Source organism: Nerophis lumbriciformis, linkage group LG02 (assembly GCF_033978685.3).
Source record: "Nerophis lumbriciformis linkage group LG02, RoL_Nlum_v2.1, whole genome shotgun sequence".
NCBI lineage: Eukaryota > Metazoa > Chordata > Actinopteri > Syngnathiformes > Syngnathidae > Nerophis > Nerophis lumbriciformis.
The window spans coordinates 38,726,628-38,741,556 of record NC_084549.2 but is presented as its reverse complement, the minus strand read 5'-3'; the positions used below and the strand labels follow the sequence as shown (position 1 = coordinate 38,741,556).

Here is a 14,929-nt window from a genome sequence, read left to right as displayed (position 1 = left end):
TGGTAGTTAGTTCATGTTAATATACAGTAGCTTTACCTTAAATTTAGTGTATATGCTCTTGAAGATATTCTGTCATTATCAATGTATTACATTCCCTTGCTTCCACGATAAAGTTCGGAACTTTTGGTCGCTGATAAAAAAGCCTTGCCTTTACCGGAAGTAGCAGACGATATGCTCGTGACGTCACAAGTTGTGGAGCTCCTCACATCTGCACATTGTTTACAATCATGGCCACCAGCAGCGAGAGCGATTCGGACCGAGAAAGCGACGATTCCCCCATTAATTTGAGCGAGGAAGAAAGATTTGTGGATGAGGAAAGTGAGAGTGAAGGACTAGAGGGCAGTGGGAGCGATTCAGATAGGGAAGATGCTGTGAGAGGCGGGTGGGACCTGATATTCAGCTGGGAATGACTAAAACAGTAAATAAACACAAGACATATATATATATATACTCTATTAGCCACAACACAACCAGGCTTGTATTTAATATGCTACAAATTAATCCCGCATAACAAACACCTTCCCCCTCCCGTCCATATAACCCGCCAATACAACTCAAACACCTGCACAACACACTCAATCCCACAGCTCAAAGTACCGTTCACCTCCCCAAAGTTCATACAGCACATATATTTCCCCAAAGTCCCCAAAGTTACGTACGTGACATGCACATAGCGGCACGGACGTACGGGCAAGCGATCAAATGTTTGGAAGCCGCAGCTGCGTACTCACGGCACCGCGTCTGCGCATCCAACTCAAAGTCCTCCTGGTAAGAGTCTCTGTTGTCCCAGTTCTCCACAGGCCAATGGTAAAACTTGACTGTCATCTTTCGGGAATGTAAACAATGAAACACCGGCTGTGTTATCCGGTACAACAGTCAAGGGGTGCATTCTACGGCGGGGGTGCGTTATCCGGCACAACACCTGCCGCAATACACCGCTTCCCACCTACAGCTTTCTTCTGTGCTGTCTCCATTGTTCTTTGAACAAATTGCAAAAGATTCACCAAAACAGATGTCCAGAATACTGTGGAATTTTGCGATGAAAACAGACGACTTAATAGCTTGCCACCATGCTGTCTCAAAATGTCCTCTATAATCCGTGACGTCACGCGCTGACGTCATCATACCGAGACGTTTTCAGCAGGATATTTCACGCAAAATTTAAAATTGCACTTTAGTAAGTTAACCCGACCGTATTGGCATGTGTTGCAATGTTAAGATTTCATCATTGATATATAAACTATCAGACTGCGTGGTCGGTAGTAGTGGGTTTCAGTAGGCCTTTAATGCAAATAAACATACTTATAGGCTCATACACGGACATATGTACTACAGGAAGTGAACGCACGTAACGTCACAAACAGGAGGTGCGACACTCGCTTTGTATTTGTCATTAAAAAACACTCCTAAACCTTTACAAAATAAAACGGAAAAATATAAACATATTTAAACCCTCAAATAATAATATTAATACAGCTCTTAAGAAGCCACAACACTATTCAATGTTTCTCCTGCCAAGAAAGTATATTGTGTATATATATATATGTTTTATTTTGTGGTTAAAAGATTTCGGTGTGTGGAAAAGTACTTGTGCACATTCAACAATACCGTGATAACTCTGTGGCTAACTGTCAAAGTTCCAAAAAGGACAGTCGAGTAATGTATCTACTTTCTGTGCACTAGGGTTGTAACGATATGAACATGTCATAGACTCAGTTATTGAGACCAACATGTTCATGGTTATCATACTTTGCTCCAGAACTCTGAGATAGATCAAAGCCCACACGTTGTCATCTTAATGTGTTTTATCTGTCAGGTGCGCTCTTTGGAGTGAAGGTCATGACCCCAAAAAGAAGGAGACAGCAGGCCACAGGCAAGTAAATGAGAATTGAATGTCCAAATGTGTCACACAAAAAGAGTTCGGAAAGATCAAAGCACAAAAAAAGGCACTGGAAAAGCTGTGTTTCAAAATAAAGGCAAGCTGGATTGGAGAGCGAACAAACAAAACTCAATTTAAAAGGGAAAAAATTCTCAAAGTCCACATAAAGTGCGCGCTCCTCCCACGGACAAACAGACACCAAAGTATTGCAATGATCCCACAACCGACAAGGAAGGGAGACTGGTTTATATAGCCGTCTAACACCAGGTGAGATAATCAATACAAACAAACCGCAGGTGAGCGCTAAGTAGCAGAGTAAAGCTACTGCAAACAGAATACAAACAAAACAGGTAGTGAACCCAAAAAACAGCACAAATACAACCATAAACTAAACAAAGAATGACCTGGCCAAGCAGGTTGTAACATTATCAAGCTCTCAAGATTAAAGGTAACGACGGAACTGTGTTGAAAAATGGAAAGTCAAAAGCAAAATGCTACTTTGTAAAATGCATGTATCATTATTACATATGCTGTGCTACAAAAGTGTCCTCACTGGCTGACAACCAGGATGAGGTGATAATGTTTCCTTACAAAATCATCCATCCATCCATGCCTGCAATCAAGTAATTGCAGCTTGATTCATCCCGCCATTGAGCAAGACACCTAAGGGCATACTGTAATTGTGAAGGTGCCAAGCCGCTGTATCACTAATGCTACTGTGTATTTGCTGCACTGACTAATTTTGGTGAATGTGAGAATAAGATTCGTCATTATGAATCTTTCAGAACAATTACCAGAGCTGGTAATTACCAACAGATCGGACAGGAAACAAGCAAGTTGAACAGCTGCTTCACACATACTGTGGATTTGTCGAAACACGAAACAACATGATTAAGAGATTAGCATGAGTATGCAAATATGTTCTGGATAGAAAAATAATGAAATATCTAATCTAAAAAGAGAAATTAAATAGATAAGACATTAGCTTCTGTCTATGTTTTAAACAAAGCACAGTATGTGTTAACTACACACCTTAATAATGATACACAATAACAATCATTCCAACTCATTTCCGGGTTCCTGTGTGACAGATGGTCTGATTCAAAAGGGACAAATGACCACAAATATAAATATGATTAATTATTCATTGCAATCAGAAGATAATCAAGCTACTATAGTTTGAGTTTTTGTATTATGCATTAATGTGATTTACAAATCGCCCGGAAGAAAATGTATGTATATACAAGCAACAATTTATTTAGATTTAAATGTTGTTTATTTCAACTTACTAATCAGAATTGTTTCATACGTATTTTTTAAGTGATGACATCTAACAATAATTTTCTTTCTTACAAAAATCTATTTGTTCTTGTGTGGCCCCTTGCAATACTGAACACTGAACAGAAACGTGTCATTGTTATATCCATCCATTTTCTACCGCTTGTCCCTTTTGGTGTCGCGTGGGGCGCTGCAGCCTATCCCAGTTGCACTCAGGCGGAAGGTGGAGTACACCCTAGACAAGTTGTCACCTCATCACAGGGCCAACACAGATAGACAGACAACATTCACACTCACATTCACACACTAGGGCCAATTTAGTGTTGCCAATCAAACTATCCCCAGGTGCATGTCTTTGGAGGTGGGAGGAAGCCGGAGTACATTCTTTTAAATATTCATACAAACATATGACAAAAAAATACTTTAGAAAGAGCACTTCTGTTGTAGAACGTTTTTAAATTTTATTTCAGCACTATGGACAGCTCTCTGCATCGCCTCTGGAGATTGCTGAGTGAACATTAAAGGGGAACTGCACTTTTTTTCGAATGTTGCCTACCATTCACAATTCTTATGTAAGACAAGCACATATATATTTTTATTTTTTATGCATTTTAAGTTTCTTTTTTTTAATCCATTCTAACTAGAGAGCAAAATTTGGCTTGCAATGGAGTCTATACGGTAGTCGCTCTATTCTGACAATAAAGCACTTAAGAAAAACATCCAAACACCTCCAGCAAGGTTTTTGTATACACACAGTAATTATATATGTATTGTAGTAACAGGCAAGTTTATAATTACATGTAATAGTTTGCTCATTTTAAGCATACGGTGGCGCAAATGCATCATAACATTAGCTGTTTTCCTTCCAACAACATCACTGATTACTACTCACTGCAGACTTCATGAGAGCCAAAAAACATAAGGCTGTACGCTTAGCTTTTTTTTAGTAGTAACACTGGTTCTACTAAAAAAATAAATAAATAAAACACAAAAATGTTGTAGCGCAGAAAAAATTTAGGAACAGTATGAAATATCTTAAGTATCACAATTTTATTATTAACACTCAAACAACATACACTCATACATATAAACACAATGCCATCATAAGGCCTACTGTAACACTCAATTAAACACAGAGAAAATCCCTAAACTGTGCTAGCACTTGGGCTGGGCGATATTGCCTTTTTTTAATATCGCAATATTTTAAGGCCATATCGCGATACACAAGATATATCTCGATATTTTGCCTTAGCCTTGAATTAACACTTGATGCATATAATCACAGCAGTATGATGATTCTATGTGTCTACATTAAAACATTCTTCTTCATACTACATTAATATATGCTACTTTTAAACTTTCATGCAGAGAAGGAAATCACAACTAAAAAAATCACTATTTTTTTCATACTGTGTTGATCTGGAAATGTTTGCCTCGGCATTTTGATGGTGTGGACGTGTGGCACCGAACGAAGATATTGACGTGCGGAGGAAGCACTCTTCATTGTCTAGTGGGTGACTTTTCAAATGATGCTACATATTAGCAGTGTAGCCGAGTGTCCTGGGTTCGCCTATACAGTGTACTGATCTAATAAAATAATAAACGGGAGACATTAGAGCAGGTTCGGTAGCCACCGCTTCTTTAATGTCAACATCACACACCTCCTTCCACAACCACACACACCCTACGTCACAGCCCTACGGCAACTCTGGAGGGACAGAACTCCTCCTCCTTACCTAACACACTCCGGTAACTTGGGACACCCTGAACTGTTTGTTACAGCAGTAATGCTACTTTTTATAGCAACGCTTTTGCCCCACACTTGACAAATTACGGTGGTCTGTTCGACATTTTCCCACTTGAAGCCACACCACCGCCAGACGATGGCCCCCTTGCTGTTTTTTGGGGGAATTAATTATTCCTCCATTTGTTACCAGATTCGCACTTTCTTTCTCTTGTATTCGCGCTCGCACCACTCCGCTAGCATCACAGCTAACGTTAGCCATGCTGCTACCTCTCTGCTCGGGGAGGGCGTATACGTATGTGACGTATGACGTGACAGTATGTGACGTATGTAAGAAGGTGTGCTTGTTTGTCTGTGAGAAGGAGAGACTGGAAAGAGGAGGAGAGCCTGTCGTGTAATGCCCGCAGCTAAAAGCAACTGCGTGAGAACGTATACTCGATATCACGATATAGTCATTTTCTATATCGCACAGAGACAAACCCGCGATATATCGCGCATATCGATATATCGCCCAGCCCTAGCTAGCACTGTTGCTAACATGAGTGTAGGCCTGAGAGATAAGGACCAAAATTCATATCTCGATATTGTTTGGCCCATCAACTAACCTATAAATAGAAATACGTGTTGACGTAATTAAAGATCTCCACCATGGGCTGATTTAAAATGTTCGAGACTGATGGGGATCCCAAATACACAAAAACAAGTAAGAAAAGTAAGTTTGGCATAATAGGATACCAACTTAAGAGGTGTTTTGAGATAAGAAAAAAGAAAAAGCCTTCCAATTACTATAAGAAAAGTCAAATGTGATCTCCAATCTTCTTTAAAAAACCTTTAGCTTTGCTCAGTTCTTCAGTTAACACAACCACAAAAGAAGAAAATGTGAAATAAAGTGCCCTGGTTTGAGAGGACAGCAGCAACATGAAAAACATCAGCAGCAACATGAAAATAATTGACTTTAACAATTGTGTTTTTATAGGTAAACATTGTAATAGGACATACGCACAAATATTTGCAACTGCTTAATGATGCTGTGTGACAGGTTGTGTTCTGAAAATTACTTTTAAGAAAGTAATTCATTCTAGTTACTCGTTACTTTTCCAAAAAAAGTAATTGAATTACTCACGGAATTACTCTTTTGAAAGAGGATGAAGCTCACACACAGCCGCGCTACAGCTAAAACCCTGCTCCCTTTTGTGCATGGAGGAAGAGGTGGAGGGAAACCCACACACAGTATTCAGTGCGCAAAGAGTGATCAGAGACAATTCTGCGTCAATCACTTGTCCATTTAGTTATGGTTATAGTTTAAGTTTATTTAGAACATGTTACACAGATAAGGCAGCACGGTGTAACAGGGGTTAGTGCATGTGCCTCACAATACGAAGGTCCTGAGTAGTCCTGAGGTTAATCCCGGGCTCGGGATCTTTCTGTGTGGAGTTTGCATGTTCTCTCCGTGACTGCCTGGCACTCCGGCTTCCTCCCACCTCCAAAGACATGCACCTGGGGATAGGTTGATTGGAAACACTAAATTGGCCCTAGTGTGTGAATGTGAGTGTGAATGTTGTCTGTCTATCTGTGTTGGCCCTGTGATGAGGTGGCAACTTGTCCAGGGTGTACACCGCCTTCCGCCCAAATGCAGCTGAGATAGGCTCCAGCACCCCCCGCTACCCCAAAAGGGACAAACGGTAGAAAATGGATGGATGGATGTTACACAGATAGGCAAAAGTTTTACTCCAGTTTGATCAAGATTGGATGGATTTATTTTAGGAGCAAAACGCACATTAAAAGGTCAAATCTGTATTTGCAAGAGTGCTACTTTTTTTTTCAATACTCGCACAACCTATTTTTAGTCGCAAAATGCTTGTACTCTATTGGTTTTTATATTTCTGTTGAAGCAGGGAGTAACATAATATGCTTTTCTAAACACTGTTTTTATAACATAAAGTTATATTGTTACTTTCATGTGTATGTATAAGTGGGGATTGTATAGCTGATATGGCTGAATCAAGAAGAGGAAGTCTTATATGAAAGTTTGAATGCGAGAGCCCTGTGGGCAGCCACCTAACCGTGATATACAGCAGCTTTATCACAGCTCAGCTGCCTCGTGCTCGAGACTCCTTTTGTTTTATTACTTATCTATACATAGTGCAATCGTTAGTGTGCAATATGTATTAGTATTTATTACTCAGTTTCAGTTTTTCATTAGGTTTTACTTTTGTTACTGTGTAATAAAATCTAAGCTAAACCACACAATCTTCCCATTGTGGGACAAATAAAAGTCTATCCTATCCTATCCTATTAGTGGGTGTGTTGCTGCAATGTGATCTATAGTGCAAACCACTTTCTTTCCCGTGGCGCTGAAGGTGCTTTCATGGAAGATGCTGGCACTAAATGTGAGCGTCCGTTGGACTGTTTTAGAAAACATATTGCAAGGTTTTTTCGTATTAATAAAATAACAAACCAGCAGACATCAAAACGCATCAATTGAATGTGTTTTAATCAGCCCCTTAGGTAATCCAGCAGCTGTAAAATTATAAAATGATATTGCTGACTAGGCAAAATGTCTTAATATTTGTATTTTTGATAGTCCTTATATGTTAACAAGCATACATAGGATGAAGCTGCAGCACGATCGCCAGCTTTCTCACAGTCATTTCTGAACAACTGCCAGTTTGCCAGTCCTTTCTAAACGTACTAAGTAAAGATGCAAAACAGCTCCGGGGTTTTAGACTTGATACATCACATTGCATGTGCTACATAGGTAGGGCCCGATGCAGAGCACCGCAAGGGCCCTATTGAAATCCATCCATGCCCTCCATTTTCTACCGCTTATTCCCTTTTGGGGTCGCGGGGGGCGCTGGAGCCGATCTCAGCTACAATCGGGCGGAAGGCGGGGTACACCCTGGACAAGTCGCCACCTCATCGCAGGGCCAACACAGATAGACAGACAACATTCACACTCACATTCACACACTAGGGCCAATTTAGTGTTGCCAATCAACCTATCCCCAGGTGCATGTTTTTGGAAGTGGGAGGAAGCCGGAGTACCCGGAGGGAACCCACGCAGTCACGGGGAGAACATGCAAACTCCACACAGAAAGATCCCGAGCCCGGGATTGAACCCAAGACTACTCAGGACCTTCGTATTGTGAGGCAGATGCACTAACCCCTCTTCCACCGTGCTGCCCCCTATTGAAATTGTTCTGTTTATTATTATTATTATTGTTATTATTATTGTTATTATTCTTGAGGCCCTTAACATGCACGTAAAGTCCCCAAATTTTGCAGGCACATCAGGTATGGCGAAATATTGTATTCTCTGCGGGTCCTGAAAATGACATTTCAAAATTGGCTCTGTAGCGCCACCTTTAAAATTAGAAAAAAATAGTCCATCGTACCAGTTTCACGTATCAAAGCAAAAATCGCTGCAGAAGTCCATCATGACGGGACGCACATAAAAGTCTCAAGAACCCATACCTGAAAATGAACAGGAAGTCTTGGCCTGGCGCCAAACTTGGCTCCGATGGCTTTTGGCCGTTTTACACGAAACGTTAAAAATACGGCTGTCAAACGATTAAAATATTTAATCTCAATTTATCACATTTTGTTCATAGTTAACTCAAAATTAATTGCGTTTAATCGCAAATTGGTATTATTTTTCATCATTAGTAAGTGTACCCTAGACAGATATTTTTTTTAATTAATTAATTAAATGTAATATTCAGCCTGCAAATCATTCTGTCATTGAGGAGTCGACCAGCACATGTTATAAAATAATTTACACAATATTTCAGTCAGCCAGAAAAATAAACTACCCACCCCACCCACCCCCATATTCCTCAACTGATGTACTAGCATTTCTTTAAGTGCAAATATCACAGAACAACGTTACAAAACATCTCTGACAAAGCATGATCGTAATGTAATACTTTTGCATTTTGTTAATGTCAGGGTTTCCCCTAAATTTCCAAAATACCTGTGGCGATGGGGGCGTGGTTAGAACGTTGTGGATATGACGCCATTGCATGATTTGCTATGATGCATACATTCTGTAAAAAGGGATGTGAATATACATTTAAAACAAATCAGTTATTAATAAGTATAGTATTAGCATATATGTTTTTCATACATAATATCGTTTTGTTTTATTTTTAAATTGTTCCTGCTCATTGTACAATAAACGTTGTTGTGAATTCTTTTTTTTTTTTTTTTTTTTTAATTTCTCCAATCCTTTTAGTCACTCCTTCTGTAAAATAAAAACGATTGGCAACAAATCTAGCATCTATTTCCGGTGTTACTGGCGACTGTACTCGTGTTTAAAGACTGTTTAGATTTTGTTGCTTTGAACCTGATGTTTCAATAAGGTAGACTTTCTTTTATCCATTTCTGCTCGCTTGTGGCTCATTAGTAAAAAGTGAACTGCAGCCAAGTTCCCACCGCTACGGCACGGCAGGAGGGTCAAGAAGGAAGTGTTAATCACCTGTTAAAAAAATGTTGTGCCGTTATTGAAATGTATAGTTAATGTGTTATTATTGCGTTAACTTTGACAACCTTAGTTAAAAACAAATCTCCACAAACTCAGACCTTGATCCTTACAGGTCAAAAATCATAATAATGACACTCTGAACTGCCTGATGGGTCAGTACATGTTCAAATATATTCATAACTGTCATTTCTGCACTTTAAGTGACCACAGACCGATACTAAACTGATGGGTAATGATAAATTGTTGCAGTTTATTTTTGCTCATGACAGTATGTGGCGTGGCTTGGCGCCAAACTTTGATCTGATGGTTCGCCATAAAACACGAGACGTTAATAACTCGGCTCCACAAGTTCAGATCTTGGTCATAATTGGTAGAAATTATGTTGGTGGTACCCAGAAGTGCCCGATGGGTCAGTAATTGTTCATAGCCATTTGAAGTGGGCGGAGCCTGATGGCGAAACTTGTCCCACGCCATTATAATAATGATAAATGGGTTGTACTTGTATAGCGCTTTTCTACCTTCAAGGTACTCAAAGCGCTTTGACACTACTTCCACATTTACCCATTCACACACACATTCACACACACCGATGGAGGGAGCTGCCATGCAAGGCGCTAACCAGCACCCATCAGGAGCAAGGGTGAAGTGTCTTGCTCAGGACACAACGGACATGACGAGGTTGGTACTAGGTGGGGATTGAACCAGGGACCCTCGGGTCGCGCACGGCCACTCTTCCACTGCGCCACGCCGCCCAATCAAACTGTCATTACTTCACTTTAGATCGGATCTTTCTCCAAACTGACATGGGCCTAGATTTTCTAGCTTCCTTGTGGTAAAAAACTATAACTGTCAAAACTTCCTTCCATATGCTCTGATCTTCCCGAAATGTTTGATGGTGGATCACGGTAATGAGTGGGTTGCAACTGCATTACTGCAGTGGAGCCAATATTGCCCCCTTGAGGTGGAAAATTATAACAGCCATAACTGCCCTCAACATGCTCCGATTTTCCTGAAATGTTTTATGGTAGTTTGTGGTGTAGGGTACGACTTGACTGCATGACAACAGTGGCACAATTATTGCCTCCTTGTGGCAAAATATTATAACAGTCTTTACTTTTTTACACACGCTCCGATCTTTCCAAAATGTTTGATGGTGGATGACGGTAATGGGTGGGTTGCAACTGCATTACTGCAGTGGTGCCAATATCGATCTCTTGCGGTTGGTTGTATAACAGTCATAACTTTTTTCAACATGCTCCGATTTTCCTGAATTTTTTGATGGTGGGTTGTGGTGTCGGGTACGACTTGACTGCATGACAACTGTGGCGTAATGATTGCGCCCTGATGGTGAAATACTATAAAAGTCATAACTTATTTACACTTGCTCTGATCTTCCTGAAATTTCTAATGGTGGGTCGGGGTTTTGAGTGGAACACAAATGCAGTTAAATTTGCTTTGTCACCTCTAACACAAAGCTGGAATTAAAATATAGATTTAAAAAAAAATAGTTTTGCATATCCTAGTTATATTATACTGATACATTTAATTAGTTTCACCATCTTAAATGGAGAACCATCTGCATTGTTGAATTGTTAAGTAAGAGTTGGGACACCCCTATGTAAATGTTAAAAAATGGAAGTCCACAGAATAAAACGAAAAAACGGATAATGGAAACAAACTAAAATAATTTCATAGTGCTCTACAGACCTATTGCCCGATTTCCTGTTATGGCCATAATAATTCCAAAGAAGCAAAACATTTCCTTGGCAATATTTGTTTTCTACTAAGGAAGACTCATGTTTGTGATACCAAGGACATACTTTTTATCATCCAGTGGTTGACTTGTTAAAACAATTCAGTTTTTCCAATGTTGTCTTTGTGGAGTTGTCAGGCAATACATAACTCAAACATCGTATTTCACTTGTCAACAAATGATATCTGTATTACTATTTAAGAGTGGCAATGCTGGAAAGTCATTGTTTTTATTAAATTGGTATTTTGTAAAAAAATTCAAATAACTAAACCTCGCCAAAGGGGTAAACCTGTTTGTCAAACATTTCAAAAACAGCCAGGTTATAGAAAACTAGAGATTATTTAATGAGTAGTGCAGTTCGATATGCAAATCTATCCTAAAGCTATCTGTATACAAAGTCACTTTTCAGCTCAAAAAGATCAATCTGCAAGATGTATTCAAAAAAGATTTCAAGTTCAAGCAACATCCTTTAGTTCAAACCTCTTCCATTAGACTACAATAAAAACGTCTCACAAACGTACAGCTCTGCAAAAATCCTATCATGCGCTTTCCTCTGGGCCGCACAACTGCACACACCCACAGAGTCTGAACTAGTATACAGCATGGCCAAGCAGGAGCATCTGAATAATAAAAAACATCTCTCTCCTTGGGACAAGGTTGTGCTCTCCCTGAAGAGACACCCACCATTAAACATGTCAAATATGACATGCTTGGGACCAAAATCAGCCTCAGACAGGTGGATAACAACATAAATGAATAACCGATTATCAGAAGACAGTGAAGCTTTTTTGAACCGCTTATTAAAAGCTGGCCCATGAATTTGTGTTTATTAGATAGAAGGTGTCCCTGCCTTATGTTGTCTCCCTGCCACACCCCTTTTCTTACAAACACTATTAACTACAAAACACATTAAACAATTTGGTGCATGTGCAAACAGCTAAAATTATGCACAAAACAAACTATAACCTGCTACCCAAGAATATACAAAAAATCTTCTCAATAAGAGGAGAAACACAACCTATGAGAAACAGCTTACTTAATACATTTGTACGCACACATAACACTTAAAACCTTTACCACATCAGTATGTGGAATTCAATTATGAAATGGATTAATTAAAGATGTCTAATATGATCCAGTTTAAGAAACTGTTCAAACTCAAAGTGTTTACAAAGTATAGGGGGAAATAATCCTGATAAACATTTTGAACATCATTGAAAATTAGATAATCTTATTCATCTCATGTTAATCAAAACTTATTTACCCATATATTTGTCAGGCTTGTCCCTGACAGTTTGGTCAAGTTTTAGTTTTTCCTCTGTCATTTCCTGTCAACGCTCTTATTTTGGTTATTTCCTCATTGTCTACCTGAGTGCTGCTTCCCCTCAGCTGCGGCTGATTGGCACCTGGCCACACCTGGTGTCAATCAGCCAGCTGCTATTTAAACCTGCCTTCCCCTCCAGTCAGTGCTGGATTATTGTCATTGTCAATGTCACTACTACCTGTCATAATACTTGTCGTTGTAGCTCTGTCTACTTTTGTTCACTCTGCTCATGTCATAGTTCCTTCGTGTCACAGTAAGTGTTTTTGTTTCTTGTCCACAGTTAGCCTTTAATGTTGATTGAGAGGCGACCAGCAGAGGTGGTGCAGCAGCTGGGGGTCGCACTCTCCGCACACAGTCGTCATTGGCACGCACCAAGGCAAGAGCACTATTTTAGTTCATAGCCAAGTTTTTTGTTTGTACCCTTTTGTTTGTTTGTTTTTTGCGATAGTGTTAAATTAAATCATGTTTTCCTGTTCAATGCCTGCCGTCTCTGCATCTTGGGGTTCGTCACCAACACACTGACAATATTTAAGAGAATGGTTATATTTAATACTCATTGATTTAAATTGTGTTACAAAATGAACTGGAAGTAAACATGTGTTAGAAATTGTTTTGAAATGTAAGAGTGACTGGAGGATTAGATAAACTCTGCTTCTTCCTACTACTTTTCGGACATGTTCTAAGGAGAAAACGAAAATATGTGAAATATGTGATGTATCGTATTGTAACTGTCTGCATGTTCGAAATAAACTTAAAACCTAAACCAACCAACCAACTCAACCTCTGATAAGTGCAAGTGTTACATGTTCAAGCATCAGCAAAAAAAAATCAAGCTGAAAAGATGCTGAATGCAGAGTTTTGAGTACAGACTTTTTGTTGATGAAAAGTGATGAAAAATTGAAGTGTCTGTGACACTTGCAGTGCTGCTTTCCTATGTACTTATGTCGGTGCACATGGTAAAAGTGAGTATGTAACTGGTGTGTAGCATATAGACCAGGGTCTTAGCACTACCATTTCCTGCCTGCTGCACTCTCATAAATTATGGAATTCATCACAAATATGCAAATCTGGGCATTAGCCTAGTTATACTGCTGTACTGTACCTTACAGTGACTTATCTATTATGTATGAAGAGAGTATTGGAGAGCGAGGTCCTGGCAGGTGGCTTATCTCAAATGCACACTTTCACATCATGATTGAGCATAAATAGTAGGAGAGGCAGTTCCAAAATGTGAGCTTTCTTCCACTCTTAGGAACAATTAGAGAGAGCCTCCCCACCCAATTGCCAACCTACTTAAAATAACAATGGCTTGTACTGGATTTGGAAGCCTCGAAGATACAGAGGGAATGAGTGTGCAGTTGTTGATAATCCTCCAATTCCCCCACATAAGGCTGATATTAAATGTGATTAGTTGAGGGAAGCAAAGAGGAGAACACATCTTATAAGAAACACACCAAAGTCTTCCTGCAGCATGGCACAATGTAAGATGGCTGATCGTCCTTAGGCATACTTGTAAAGATCCTCAAACCAGAAGCCGGCCCACGGCAGCTTAGTGTTGAAATGTTGAAAGCCTAATGAAAGAAATCCTGCAGCCTCGAGACAAACAGAGGTATAATTAGCTCTGATCAAAGTCAATCATTAAGCACATGACAGCAAACGTCTTGTGTTTAACAAGCAGTCAGGGGAGCGTGGATACCCTGTCCTTGTGAGGCGGGTCAACAAAATATAAAGTCATACTTTGCTTCCAAGTCAAAGATCCAACACAATAATGTTTTTAAGAGTCAAACAGACAAAATGTACCCACCTCTCCGCTAAGACAATTAGGGGTCTCTCGATCCAATTGTAAGTCCAATATCAGCAAAATATCTCTGATATAAACTCCAATACAAGCAGTTCTGCAGGCCGTTGACTTGTGCAAAGCTGGCCAGTCAGCTAACATCTAAATGTTCCCTAAAGACCACACAAAGTTGGTCTTTCCTTGCATCTAAGTAAAGGTCATTTACAAAAGGCAGTGGCCAGCCGTGCGTTTCCTACCTAGGCCTTCAGTGATGTCCGACATCAATGATTACATCTCAAAATACCATAATTTATGTCACCACATGATCATTGCTGGAGAAATACTATACAGAAACACATTTACGCACTACTGCGCATTTAAATGTTCTGGCGCAAATCAATAAATCTGCATCAGCAATTAAAACGTATCTCATGTGGTACTGTCAAAATTAAAATTGCAAAGCACATTAAACGTGAAAAAATAAAGAACCCATTCGACGCCGTATAAGCCAGTGGTACCCCTTGTTGTCGGTTGATTCGAGTGGAAATGGCAGCCATTTCCCCCATTTCATCGCTGACATCGTCTCACAAGATGTAGTTTCTCTTTAAATATCCTTCTTGAAAATGGTCCTGTAAATATATATCTGCCACCTAATCAACATTTTGTTCTTCTTTGTGGGTCAACACTTCCC

At 39.7% G+C, this 14,929-nt stretch overlaps 1 protein-coding gene and 1 long non-coding RNA gene across 2 annotated transcripts in view; one reads left to right on the top strand and one right to left on the bottom strand.

Moving 5' to 3' along the window:
• LOC133607696 (uncharacterized) overlaps positions 1-2,099 on the top strand; it is an 82,401-nt gene extending 80,302 nt beyond the window's left edge. The window contains exon 3 of the long non-coding RNA XR_009815436.1: positions 1,817-2,099. This is a non-coding gene — a long non-coding RNA (uncharacterized lncRNA). The remainder of the gene's footprint in view (positions 1-1,816) is intronic.
• The window catches only part of hs3st1l1 (heparan sulfate (glucosamine) 3-O-sulfotransferase 1-like1), an 86,690-nt gene that overhangs the window by 52,907 nt on the left and 18,854 nt on the right, over positions 1-14,929 (bottom strand). The window lies entirely within an intron of this gene.